The sequence below is a fragment of the Ambystoma mexicanum genome, chromosome 4p (assembly GCF_040938575.1).
Source record: "Ambystoma mexicanum isolate Mex_15411 chromosome 4p, UKY_AmexF1_1, whole genome shotgun sequence".
Classification (NCBI taxonomy): Eukaryota; Metazoa; Chordata; class Amphibia; order Caudata; family Ambystomatidae; genus Ambystoma; species Ambystoma mexicanum.
Window position 1 is genome coordinate 234,044,457 of NC_090927.1, and position 13,389 is coordinate 234,057,845.

Below are 13,389 nucleotides of genomic sequence, written 5' to 3' on the forward strand. Positions count from 1 at the left end.
AGAAAGTAATGTAAGTCGCCATCTTGGATTAAGCCGCCATTTAGGTTCTCTTGTAATATGGAAGTCACCCTGAACATCAAAATGGAGGCCGAATGACATTCTAAGTAAAATTCTGGCCGCTGTGACCTCCGTACACACGAATAATTAATATGCCTGCAGGCCACTTGTCGGGGTCGCAAACTGAGACCTTGTCCTATTGCTGACCTATGTGTAAATGTACAACTATATCAGCAAAACTAATCAAAATGCATATATTATAGGATTGACCTGGCTAGGAACCCATAGGCCTGATCCCTAGAATGGTTGACCCGCGAGGGGGTTGGCCAAGGGCTGGATAAAGAATATAAAAAGCCCAAGTATTCCAATGTACGGTCTCTCTTACTAATGCATGGAACCTTTGTTGAAGTTTGTTACGTTACTCTGAGAGCCGAATAGCTATCCGTTTGTCAATTGACTTTGGTAACTGTTGTAGCTTTTAAATAAAGCACTTGTGTGTTCTTTGTAACCTGTGTTGGTGTGTTTCTTTTTGGGCTTCCCATCCTCATATTATTTTTATGTTTTCACACCTGGGAACTGGTGGGTTGTCGGGGTTCTTCCCCCGTCATTGCTCTGGAGTACCAGGTCCTGGGTTTGAGGCATTCTGCGCCACCATGCTCATCTGAGGGTTCTGTTGCGCCCTCAGCATGCGACCCCGATCCTGTGCCATGTTTAGGACCTGGCGCTCTAGTTGCGACACCCGCTCTGGCTGGTACGGGGTCCTCCTGGCTCCCCTGGGCTGATCCCGGGAAGGTTAGTTATCCCTTCTCCCAAAATAACCCAGGTTAGGAAAGTTTGGGTACCCCTCCACCCTTGGCCTCCCCTCTCCCGGGTTGGTTTGTCTGGGCTCAGGAAATTGGTGAAAGAAGGATGGATTGTTTTGGGGGTTGAAATTTTGTGGGTACCTTGGGAAGAAATTCTGTTTGGTATTTGGGGGATTACTGCCCTCCGGGGGGAAGTGAGGAGGGAAGTTCCCTGGGTTAACTGCTGTCTGGCTGGATCCTCCCCTTGGGCTGGAGGAGTCCACACATAACCCAGGATGGGTCTATTCCCCTTGTAGCGCAGGCTGATGTAGTCAGGAGAGTTAGGGGATCCATTTGTGGGCTTGCCTCCCTGGTTCCCTGTTTGTGATTGGCCCAATGGCCTTCTGGGTTTGGGGTTGTTCTGATTCTGTGCAGGCAGGTTTTTAGGCCCTCATCTCTAAATCTAAAATGGGGGCAACCTTCACCTCCACCACCTTAGCAGCAGCAGGGGTGTTGGTTGTTTTGGGGCTTTTTGGACTATTTTTGTTTTCCAACGGCTTTTGTACCTCATAAATGCACGTGGCTTGTTCACTGACCCACTCAGCACAAATCACCCAATCAGCACAAATCATGATCCTCGGAGACTTCAATCTCGGCTACCAAGACCCGAACGATTCACATGCTGCATCCCTAGCCAATGTCCTAACCGATCATGGTTTTACTTAACTCGTTGTACTCCCTACCCACCAAAAAGGCAGAACCCTTGATTGGGTAGCAACTCACAATTGCAATACAACTTGCAAAGACCCCCAACCTCTGGCATGGACCGATCACCACATGATCCCTCTTGAGGTCAACACCAATCAGGCACTGCCCAATAAGCACCCCATGGCACCAGCATGTCCCACCAGGAATAAACACAACATACTGCTGAAGCCCTACTACCACTGGTCTTACCTACCCTCAATGCTCTCCCAGCCAACGCTGACCTAAACCTGCTGATTGACACCTTCAATAATTCCATGGCTAGAGCAATGGACACCGTTGTCCCTTTAAAAATACGCAAAGTTAAACCCAAAGCTCATCTGAACTCGTGGTACACCCCTGAGCTCAAAATACTCAGGAAAGAGAAAGCTAAGGCTCATCACACCTGGAAGACTAACCCCACCGCGGAAAACAAATCCAACCTCACTAACTTATCCTCACTTTACAAAAGTGAGATAATCCAGACCAAAAAAGATGCTTACAACACCAGGATCACTCAGGCAGGATCCTCCACTAAAGAACTATTTAAAATTCTGAAGGAACTAGAAAACCCTATTTCACCTAAAGAAACCTGCCTGAAAGACAAATCCTGGTGCACCAACATCCAGAACGCCCTCAACAATAAAATTTTAGGACTCCAAACTAAAATTGAAGACAAACAGCAACAACTCTTCAACAATAAGGTCACCAACCTTAGCCTACCCACACCTAACAACACTAGCGCAGGCTTCTCGTTTAAGAAAGTCACCATCCCTGAAGTTCAAAAAATCATCACCTCCCTAAAACCATCTAACTGTAAAGGAGACAGCTGCCCGGCACAGATCATAAAAGATGCAGCCAGAGAGCTCTCCACCTTCATTACCAAACTCATCAACCTATCCTTCACCAATAACTCTATCCCCAGCAACTTAAAACAATCATGGGTTCTCCCACTCCTGAAAAAACAATCCCTCAACCTGGCCATACCCACCAACTACAGGCCCATCACCACAGTCTTCTTCCTACTGAAAATCCTGGACAGAGTTGCCTACATCCAAATTCAGGTATACCTGGAATCCAACCAACTGCTAGGAATACGTCAATCTGACTTCAGAACTCAACACAGAACTGAAACCGCCCATGTTGATCTCAAAAGCCAGATTGATGAAATTAAAGACAAAGGCAATGCCGCAATCCTACTCCTACTAGACCTCTCAGCGGCCTTTGACCTGGTCAGCCACAAAGTCCTCTGTAATCACCTTGCCACTGCAGCCCACTTCTCCTCCCCTGCCATCACATGGATACAATCCTTCCTGGCAAAAAGAACCATGCGAGTCTTTTCCACTACAGCTGCAGCAAACCCCACCCCCATCACATGCGGGGTCCCACAAGGATCCTGTGTATCCCCCACTTTGTACAACATATTTACAAAGCCTCTATTTGACCAACTGGACCATCTGGGTGTCACCTACACAAACTACGCAGATGACACCCAGATACTCCTCACCATCTCTGGTATTTACCAAGAGGACACCGCCCGGATCAACAAAATATTCTCCATCATTCAGGCATGGAAGGCCTCCCATGGCCTCTGCCTGAATGATGAGAAGACAGAGCTCCTAATCGTCGGCTCCCCCAACACTCTAACTAAACTCAACCCTAGCTATAACAACATCACCATCGATGGCCATGCCATCCCCATAGGCAAAAGCGTAAAAACCCTTGTTTTCTATCTAGATGCCAACACCAACCTTAGCAAACACACCAATATGACCGCCTCCGCCGCTGCCTATGCCGGCAAGCTCATTAGGGCCAGCAGACCTTTCTTATCACCCAACAGCTGCCTCACCCTTGCCAGGGCCCTAATACAATCCAAACTCGATTACTGTAACAGCCTGTACCTTGGTGCTAATCAATCCATACTCAACAAGCTGCAGGTAATATAAAACAACGCCTTGCGCGCAGCCCTCAACATTCCCAGACAAGAGCATATCTCTGCTACTAGGAAAGCCTGCAAATGGCTATCCATACGCCAAAAAATTGATCTAAAAACCATCTGCCTCACGTACAAATCCCATAATCACCTAGCACCACCATATCTAGCTAATAAATTCACCCTGAAACCTGCCACCAGATCCACCAGATCCTCCAACACTCTTTGCTTATCAGTGCCCAGGTTCCACCTAAAAAGAGCTGGAGGGGTAAGCTTCACAGTGCTTGCCCCCCAACTCCGGAACTCCCTACCGCTCAACATCAAAACTGTCGAATCCTTCCAGATCTTTAGGAAGCAGGTCATCAGCTGGCTTCTAAACAAAGAATAACGCCATTAACACCAGACCCGTGCGGTAACTGGCTTAGTCACTGTATTTATATTGAAAACTGTATATTGTACGTACTGCATTTGCTCTTGTTTACTGATCACTGTATATATATATGTATATATTATAAACTTGTACGAAGTATGCAACACTAAGATACTTCTTAACGCTGTAACCAAATTCTTAAGTGCCCTTCTACCTCTGGGTTTGGAGCGCCATACAAATAAAATAAACAAACAAACAAACAAACTCTAGTGATCTTTTCTTGTGAAAGTATCTCACTAGCTGGGTCATGATGTACGTGGGGAGAGCATGGAAGAAATTATTTACAAACTCTTTGCTGTCAGTGCGCACCCTTCTAGTGGTCTGGGCAAAGGCACGTTTTAATTCTTGAACAAATTCTTGTTGGGCCTGATCTTCCCCACATTGCAAGTTATAGGCTGCCTTGCGAGCCTCCTGAGGATTCCTGTGCACAGAAAAAGGTTTCAAGATGGCCGCCCTATAGGTGGACCATCTGGATTGATTCTGATCCACCAGCCCCGCAAAGAAGCTGGAGTACTTGGGAGAGAAGGTCCACTTTACATATTAAATACAACTTTGGCTGTCCTTCAAATGGAAAGTCTCCATCATTTGTTCAAAGAGCTCAAGGTGCTCCCAAACCGAATACTTTGCATTCTTATGATAGGGCATGATGACGCTCCTAATTGCTTTGATTTGTTTTAGGGGATCCTTGAGCAAGGCACTCTTGACCTTGGTGGCTTTGTTGGTTCGGGTGACCCTGGTGCACTCATCCTCTGACAGAGGCACTGCTGACAGAGGTGCCTGTCTGGTCTTCTACGCTCTCCCGGATTCTGCGAGCTTAGAAATGACTGGCAGAATGTGGGGGCCTAGTTTCCTGAGTTCTGGGGTGCTCAGAGGAGTCTTCTGATTCATCCTTGCTCCCAAGATATGCTGAGTACCCTCCCCCACTGTCCTAGCTGGGCAGAGGTTTTCAGGATGCCCTTAGTCGGCCTACTCTCATGTAGTCCCCCACTAAATTTTACCATCTGGTCCCTTGTTAAATGGTATTTTTGGGGATGAATTTCTCTGACCCTCCCCTTATTGGAGTCTCCCTGATCAGAGAATATGGCCCTAGCACTTGGGAACCCATACCCAGATGACCACCCATCCATTCCTGGGAATTACTGATCTATGAGCCCCATATTCCTCATTGGATTGAAGTCTGCCATCCCTGTGGCCCTTGGCTTCTGTGCGCCAGTGGACATGGGGGTGGCAGAGTCCATGGGGTTGAAGAGATGAAAGCCTCTGGTACTAGGGTTCCTGAGGTTATGTTCAGGTGTTTCCATTTCCCAGCAGACCTCATCTCTCTCAGCGCCTGCTCCCTGTTGCCATGCAAGAACCTGACCTTTTTGTTCCTCTATCAATGCCTTGCTAGTCTCTATCAGTTGTTCTTGCATAGCTACCTGTCTGTGGAGACTGTCATTTTTCTCACAGAGAGCCTCATTGTCTCTCTGTGCTTCCTGTGTCATTTTAGAGTACTGAACCAATCTTTGCTGCAGGAGGGTTACCTCCTGAGTCCTGTCCTTACTGGCCTGGTCACTCTTTGCCAGAGCATCTTCCATCCTCCTGGAGTGCTCTAACAGTTTTGTCTAATCTTTTTGGAGCTCACACAGTCCCTGCAGGGCCAGGTGATTTTCTTCCATTTTATCTTTTAAATAACTGGCCTCCTGCCCAAAGGTGTCCCTTTCCTGAATAAGGGTACCTCTCTGTGCAGCCAAGTCGTCTCTTTGTTTTTGGAGTGCACCCACTTTCTAGCGCTCCTCATCGAATTATGTCTGGGTGTCCAGGTCTTTGAGAATTAATTTATTATTTTCTTCTTTTTCTTGGTCTAGGCAGTTTTGCAGGGTGACTACCTGCTCTGCGCATGCCCAGTTAAAATTTATTTGCTCTTCCAGCTTTTTCTGGCTCTGTAGTAGAGAGTCCAAACTTTCTTGGCACTCCTTCTTCATGGCCAGCACTTTGGTATCCTGATCTACCTTCTCCTGCTGCAGGATATCCATATCTTCTTTTATTTTTATCAGGTATTGTCTGGTTTCATTTTCTGATTCATGGCTCTTTTGTAGCCTTTGCTCTGCAGAGTCCAGATAAGTTTGTGCTTTTTCGAACTATTGTAGTTGCTTGTTTGCCAGATCTAGTTTTTCGGCATATTTGTCCTGTATTGCTCCAATGTGGAGGTACAGATATGCCGCTATTTTGGCAATCTTACTTTGCTCTTCTTTTACCCTAGGGGCCATATTCAGTTCACTCAGTGCCATATGTAATTGACCCTGATATTACCATTTATTTAACACGGTTGCACTGGCCTGTTCCTTGATTTCCTGCAACCACATATTCTGATCCTGCTCTGTCCATTCACCCCTGACAAATATTTTGTGCAGTAGGTGTTCTTTTGCCATATTGATTTCTACCAAGGTCGCCATTCTGGAAATATGAATTTCCTTTCTGATTTACAGGAGTTATTTTATTTTCCTTATAGTGTTTCTATTGAGGGGTGCTTTTTACAGTTCAACACAGTGTGGTAGCCCAACAGGGTTTATGTACCCCGTTAGTTAGCACACTGTATTAGACTGTCACAATTGGTATGTCTAATTTGGAAATCCCGGCACAAGCCCTCAATCTTGTAAGTGATTTTAACCCGGCACTTCACCTAAGTCAATGCCTAGCGTGTGATGCACAGCTGAAACCCTTAATTAATTATTTGTGTCTATAAGTTCTTTTATTTCTGAATGATGTACCACTTATATCACGCCCCTCTCTTGGAATCCCCCCCGGTCACACTGAACCAGGAAGCAGGCTGGTTTGCAAAGTTATGAAATTTATTTATGTATTTCACAATATATATCACACTATTTTAATGGTTATACAATGATCACCAATGGGGTCATGTCACACTAAACAATCTCTTTAATCATATGGAGTAATGATGGGAAAAACAATGCAAAGAAAAATACTTTGTGGGCTTGTTCAATCAAATGCCAATGTGGTTAATATTTCCCCCTGCACACCCCTCAATCCCCCCAATATGCAATATAAAGAGACAGAAAGAGAGAGAACAGGTTTCAGGAATGCAGAATTCAAGCAAAAGTATCAATCCCAATTTTCCCCAGCAAACACCAGAGAAAAACAGAATTGATTGGCAAACTTGTCAAAATGGTTTTAAACTTGGCTTAGAATGAATGGGGTAAAACACTAAAAATGTTTTAATTCACTGAAAGGGTTTAATTCTAATGGGCGCCACTTTATCTGGTTTCAGACACACACAAGCAATGATTTGAGAGTAATAAGCACGTTGAAAACTTAATTTTGAGGTCGGGTGCAATGAAAAGCTATTTTACACGTTATAGATTTTAGCCAAATGAAAAATGTGCGGCAAACTATTCCTCGCGTGGTAAGCGCGATTGCAGAAAAACTATAAGGAGTTGCGATGGGTTCTTTAGAAAGCTTAGGCTGTTGGCTACAAGTAGACACTTAAATTTCGTTTCTAGCATGAAATATCAAGAAGTTATGGACGTTATGTATTCATGGAGGTCGTTTTTTTTTAGATTGAGGCAAAATGTAAAACAAGGATGTGCCTTTGAAATACAAACAAGATTTCTTTACACTAGGGATGGACTATGAAGAAACAAACTACACGACAGCCCAACCACCAGACCAGGACGTCTCTGATCAGGTTTTTGCCCACTGAGACGCTTGCCTTCCTCAGATGAAATATATCAGCACAAACATAATTTTAAGAATATTATTACAGAAGGACCATAGGATAAGAGAGAGTTCATGCAAGACAAAAAGGATTTCAAGCAATACAGTTCTGGATATAATAGAGATTGGATTTGGATAGGGATGACTATGGACAGTACATAGGCTAGTGACAATCCTATGCTATGGATACTCACTACCAATGTTTTGAAGGGAACCGTCAAGGATTCTGGTTCTGGTCAGGGATATTTTCTGGGACAGTCTGCTGGGCACACCGCACAGCTCTGGTTCAGCGATCAGCAAGGCGCTCTGGACACTGCACGGCAGGAGTGGACAGCAAGGCACTCTGGTCTACACTGCACAGCACGACTGGACTGGATCTGCAATGGCTTTCTGGTCTGCACAGCACAGCACGGCACCAGACAGGGTTTAATCTGCCCTTCTGGTTATGAAGATGATTCTTTGGCAGGCAAGCAGTTACAGCACATCCTGGCTACTTCTTTGGTATCCCCTTTAAGTTGAGGGATGGGTTCTGGAAGTTAGGCCCAGCTGAAATTGGTTCAGCTATGCTCTGAGCCTTTCTGCTTGCAAAGTTTCTGTAGTCTTGAACAAGGAGTATGGATGGATCTCCTTCAAAGTGCTTCGCCAAATTCGGGATGGTGGGTTGATCCGTGTATTTCTCCAGGTCCGCAGCTGTCTCTATTTATGTGTTTGATAAAGGGGTGGGTATGCTGAATTATCCTAGGTGCACCCCCTAGGTAGTATATTGGCTAAAGTGTGCTCTCTCCCTTGATTGGAGGAGAAAACAGTGTGTCACCATGATGATGTAGTTTATGAGGCAAAACATCCTCCCCTTTGCCTTTTGCACATAAAATCTATTTTTGATATAATACATCTTTACATGTGTACAATCTTTATACCAACAACATACATAGATCACATATTTTGTGGAGCAAACCCTCTTCCAATCCTCATTGCGGTGGGATGTTGGGTCTGGATTTGACACATTTTCTCACTTTTTGTCCGGGACACAACATCTGATTTTTCCACAATTTTGTACATATGTGCGCATGATATCTGGGCATAATCATATGAAGTTTCATGCTTCTGAGATAAATACAATTGCTACAAAACCAGAATTTTCACTGTGCCTTCCCTGAACATCGCACAGATTTCTGGCACCTCTTAAAATGTGCACAAAACAATCACATTAACACTGCTACTAATTCTATAATTTTTACAAATTTGCACGGGTCCTTTATCAGTCTTTTTAGAAATATGCTTTCTGTGCATTGTGAATCAACAAAAATGTCTGTCTCTGCCTCCATCTTGTAGCTCAAGAGCAAAATCCGCCCTCTTCTTCTGGCAGAGCCCACAGTTGACACTTTGCAATCTGCATATCCTTTCAGCCAAGGAAGGTTCATTGTCCGTCCCAGGAGCAGCCCCAGTGCCCCTCCCCTCTTAATCAACACCTGAATGTGAGTTACTGGTCCAGGGAGCAGAAGGGCGGTGCCTTGCCCAGTGGGGGAGTTGCTTTTTAGTTTTGGCTTGCATCAGGCTTACTTTAAAAGTCACCTTGTTACATTTTTCTTTGTTGATAATAAACTTGCATTTTTAAAACAGGCAACTAGAACTGTAATTCCAGTCTCTTAATTTTTAGACATTTGATTTCAATTGCACAAGTTTAAGCTTCTGATGCATTTAATGACAGCTGCCAAACAGGCGGCCGCTGGTATTGCGCCCATATTTTGACAGATTTTCACAGGCAAGCACACTTTTTACTGTGGATATTTTGATGATATGTTTTTCCTGACATTGTGTGTTCATAATGATTCCTTAAATGAAGTGGCGGGTAACACCCAGCAAAGATATTGGATGTTTTGTGGTGTTTTGGTCCAGTATTTTGTATTTTCAGCAACCAAGAAAAAGGAATTTAAAAGCAATTTCTGGGTTTCTTTCAATAAAACACTGCCTTCCTGCAGTGTTCATTTTTACTTGGTGGGCAGCCCAGTAACATGTTTCAGGAGTGAGGTCTCCATTTCACCACTGACAACAGGCAAAGTAGATCTGGCAGCCATCTTTTCTGGTTTCAAAGCTCAGTTTTCATAGGTTTGGCGCGCATGGGCTTTTGTGGCCATTTTTGATGATTCTTTCACCGGCAGCACACAGTGATGTTGCAGGGCAGAGCCTAGTGGGTTAAAACATCCCACAAGACTAACACCCAGGACATCAAAGATGACATCAGAAATGTCATTGATGACATCACCGATGACATCACATGTGTATTTCCTTTTTATAAAAACTATGCATAAGGGATTTTTATTATAATGTTGAGAGAAAAAGTGTTATCAATCACTGGAATAGATATCTTGAGCTATTCAGTGCATTAGACAATGCATTGATATAAATAGCATTCTATTATGAAGCTCTTAAGAATATATTAAGCTAGTCATGTATAAATATGAGGATTGTGTGCAGCATACATGATGGAAGTGCAATATTTATAATTTTCCTGTGTTGAATAGTGAAATAATAAATGCTTTCTCATTAGAGTTTTCTGTACTGTGCAACATGTAATAAGTAGCTAATAAAACCCCTGACTACATAATTTCATTACTACATCCAAAACAGAATGACACAACAACACATACAAATATAAATATGTATAGAGAAAGTGAAGTACGCAAAAAAGAAGCAGTAGAAGCAGAAAGTGTTCACAACCTAACTGATTATCTTTATGCACAGAAAAGATTGCTCTGCTTCAAACCTAGTACTTCCTTCCCTATGTACAAATATCACATGATGTGACTGCACCCTAAACAAGTAGTACAAATACAAATATGAACACATCCAGAGAAAGTACAGTAATAAAAAACCAACAGAACAATAAGAAAGTGTTGATAACCTTACTGATTATCCTCATATACAGAAAGCATTGCTATCTTTTAAGTGTGTATTTTTCTTATGTATATATTTCATATGCTGTGAGTGGACCCTAAGTGAATTATTGTAAGGACACATACACATTTGAAATATAAGTCTACAAATATAGTACTTTTTGATATATTTGTTCCTGACTATTACTGTCTAAGATATATCACTAAAAGAAAAAAATAGCGAGTTAGACATGTGATGTCATCAGTGATGTCATCAATGACATTTGTGATGTCATCTTTGTTGCCCTGCGTGTTAGTCTTAGCAATACATGGTGGTGGCGCAAGTCATGGTTGCATAGCTTACCATAACTGGTGAATTTCAGGGGGTTTTTTGTTTTACTTGGAACCATAAAATCCCTTTAACAAAGTTTTTTTTACTGAATTTCATAGGTTTTTAATAGTGCAACATAACCATAACGTCCCTTTAACAAAGTTTTTTTTACTAAATATATTACACAGCCACAAAAGTGGCTGTGTAGTTATGGTTAAGTTGCTGTTTCCATAGGAAGAGCACTTTTTGGGTGGCTTATAACTCCACTGCACTTGGACGAATCCGCACCAAACTTTGCAACAAAAAAAAAAGTATATGGGCTACTCTGAATTTTTTTGCAAAGTTTGGTCATGTTTGGTCCATGGGGGGCAAAGTTATAGGGGGTCCCAAAATGTCTTTTTTTCCCATAGACTGAATGGGGGAAAATGTTACACATGGCTACAGGCCAAACCGCTGGATGGATTTCACCCAAATTTGTGGCAGTGGCAGGGGCTTGGTCACGAAAGCGTACTTTTGTAAATTTTGTAACAATCCATCCAGTAGTTCCCTTAAAAACGATCAAAAAGTATGTCTCTAAAAATTAGTGATATCTATGTCCGCTCCGCGGTCACCCTTCCCTGTTCGCTCCGTGGAGAAGATTTTAAATGGCTATTCCCGTGGCGTGCTGGCTGCGACCATGTTGCGCTTTCACCGATTGGTTGTGGCACAGCTTGAAGTGCATCTTAATCTTTCGATACGTCCGCCATGTTTACTTCGTTTTCTGTTGAATGCGGACATCGCCGCTAACATACCTAAACGAAGAAGACACCAATGGACTTGTTAAACTTATCGAACACTGTTTCAAAAGGTGAGAGTTAATGAGACTTGGTAGTAGAAAGTGAAACATTGAAGTATTCTTGTTAGCACTGTCGTACGGTACAGTGAAACTTGCTACTCATTGTACGAAATGAACTTACTGCGTTCATTTTACAATACAAAAACAAAATTACTGCGGTCAGACTGGCAGGAATCTGAGGCAGCCACCTGCACTATTTCGTACACACAGCAGTTCCGCACGTGAACGGGAGTAGCGGTTCTCATGAATAGCCGCTGATATGTTGTTGCAAAATGAGAATGTATTTGCATTCGAAGTGAAGGCCACTTCATTTTCTGTTTTAAATACAAGCTCAATACGGCAGCATTTTTGTCGACAGCCATAAGGGTCAGTCGTTTTTTAACCTTGAGGTACAGGGAAAAGGCAGAAAGAATGCAGGGAGTAATAGTTAGAAAAACATATCGTTTGATAAGGTTATGCTTCAAAAACGTTTGCACCGACCATGAAATATTAATTCCCGAAGAGGCACTATTGCAAATACACTACTGTCTGACCTGAGCCAACGCAATGGAGTGGGTCCACATCATGTAAGTGTATTTTTCCCGCATATATACCGAATTGACATTACATTTTTACTTTGGGGAAAAAAAAAGTTTTTACTAATTAATTACAAGGTTTATGTGCAGTTGAATTTTTTTTCCCCATTATGGACATTGCACATTGTCGCTGTTTGTAGGGTGCCAGTACATTTCCCCAAATGAAATTAATATTTAGTAATGAAAGTATGTGTTACAATTTTGTTTTGTGTAGAGGTTGCGTATTGATACTAATTTTATTTCCCCTTTTCTCCTCAGATACTTCCTTCCCTATTGTGATTGTCACAGATTACAGCTGCCGGGTGACGGCGTTTTTAACCGTGAAATGCAACTATTCATTACCGGTTGTATGTGCGTCATAATTCAGTGGGATGACCTTGTCGGACCTCTATGTCCTTACGCTGCTGTCGCCATAAGGAGTAACATTCCATCTTTTCTGGTGGTGTAGATCACAGCGGTTGATGTCGTCTTGCACATCAATGGGAGGAAAACGTCTACTGTGGCGGCAACGCTTACTTTCTGTTTGTGAAAGAAACCAACGTGGCCATTACCATTTACATTGTCGACCAAAGACAGAAACGTACTACTTGTATGGAAATGTGAATAGGGCAATCATTTCGCACAGTTCATTGTGAAACACAACTACTTTACTAATTGCTTAGGGCAATGATTTCGCTCAGTTTATTGTGAAATAAAACTACTGTACTAATTATTAAATGTTAGTGTTTTTTTACAAATTTACTCTCTGTTTTCACAATGTGGCATGCTACGTTGAAGATCGTAATGTGTTCTTTTGTAGGTGCTACATCACGGCACGTACGTCAATATGGACGCATTTGTTTAAACTGCCAAGGAACGTTATGGAGAAAGGTACTGCATACCACCTGCTTTGGCTACAGGAGGGTCAGGCCCATCTCATATGCTTTAGTGCTGTCAGGCCAATTTCTGTCACCGTCAGACCAATTTCTTTCACCCAGATGCCCTATTAACCAACATTAGTTCAGAATGATTAGTATCTTCTCAAAAGCAGGAAAATGAGGTAAGGTGCACTGAAAGTGTTTGCTGCACAGAAATGTTTGTAAAATAATACATGGTTACACCCTCCCAATACACATATCTTCACACCTTTCAACCTGTGCCACTTACGAAATTATGTGTCGAAAGGTGAGTGGTAA

At 42.9% G+C, this 13,389-nt stretch overlaps 1 long non-coding RNA gene across 1 annotated transcript in view; it reads left to right on the forward strand.

Moving 5' to 3' along the window:
* LOC138452574 (uncharacterized) overlaps positions 1-12,931 on the forward strand; it is a 54,028-nt gene extending 41,097 nt beyond the window's left edge. The window contains exon 2 of the long non-coding RNA XR_011260226.1: positions 12,473-12,931. This is a non-coding gene — a long non-coding RNA (uncharacterized lncRNA). The remainder of the gene's footprint in view (positions 1-12,472) is intronic.
* The last annotated feature ends 458 nt before the right edge of the window (positions 12,932-13,389 follow it).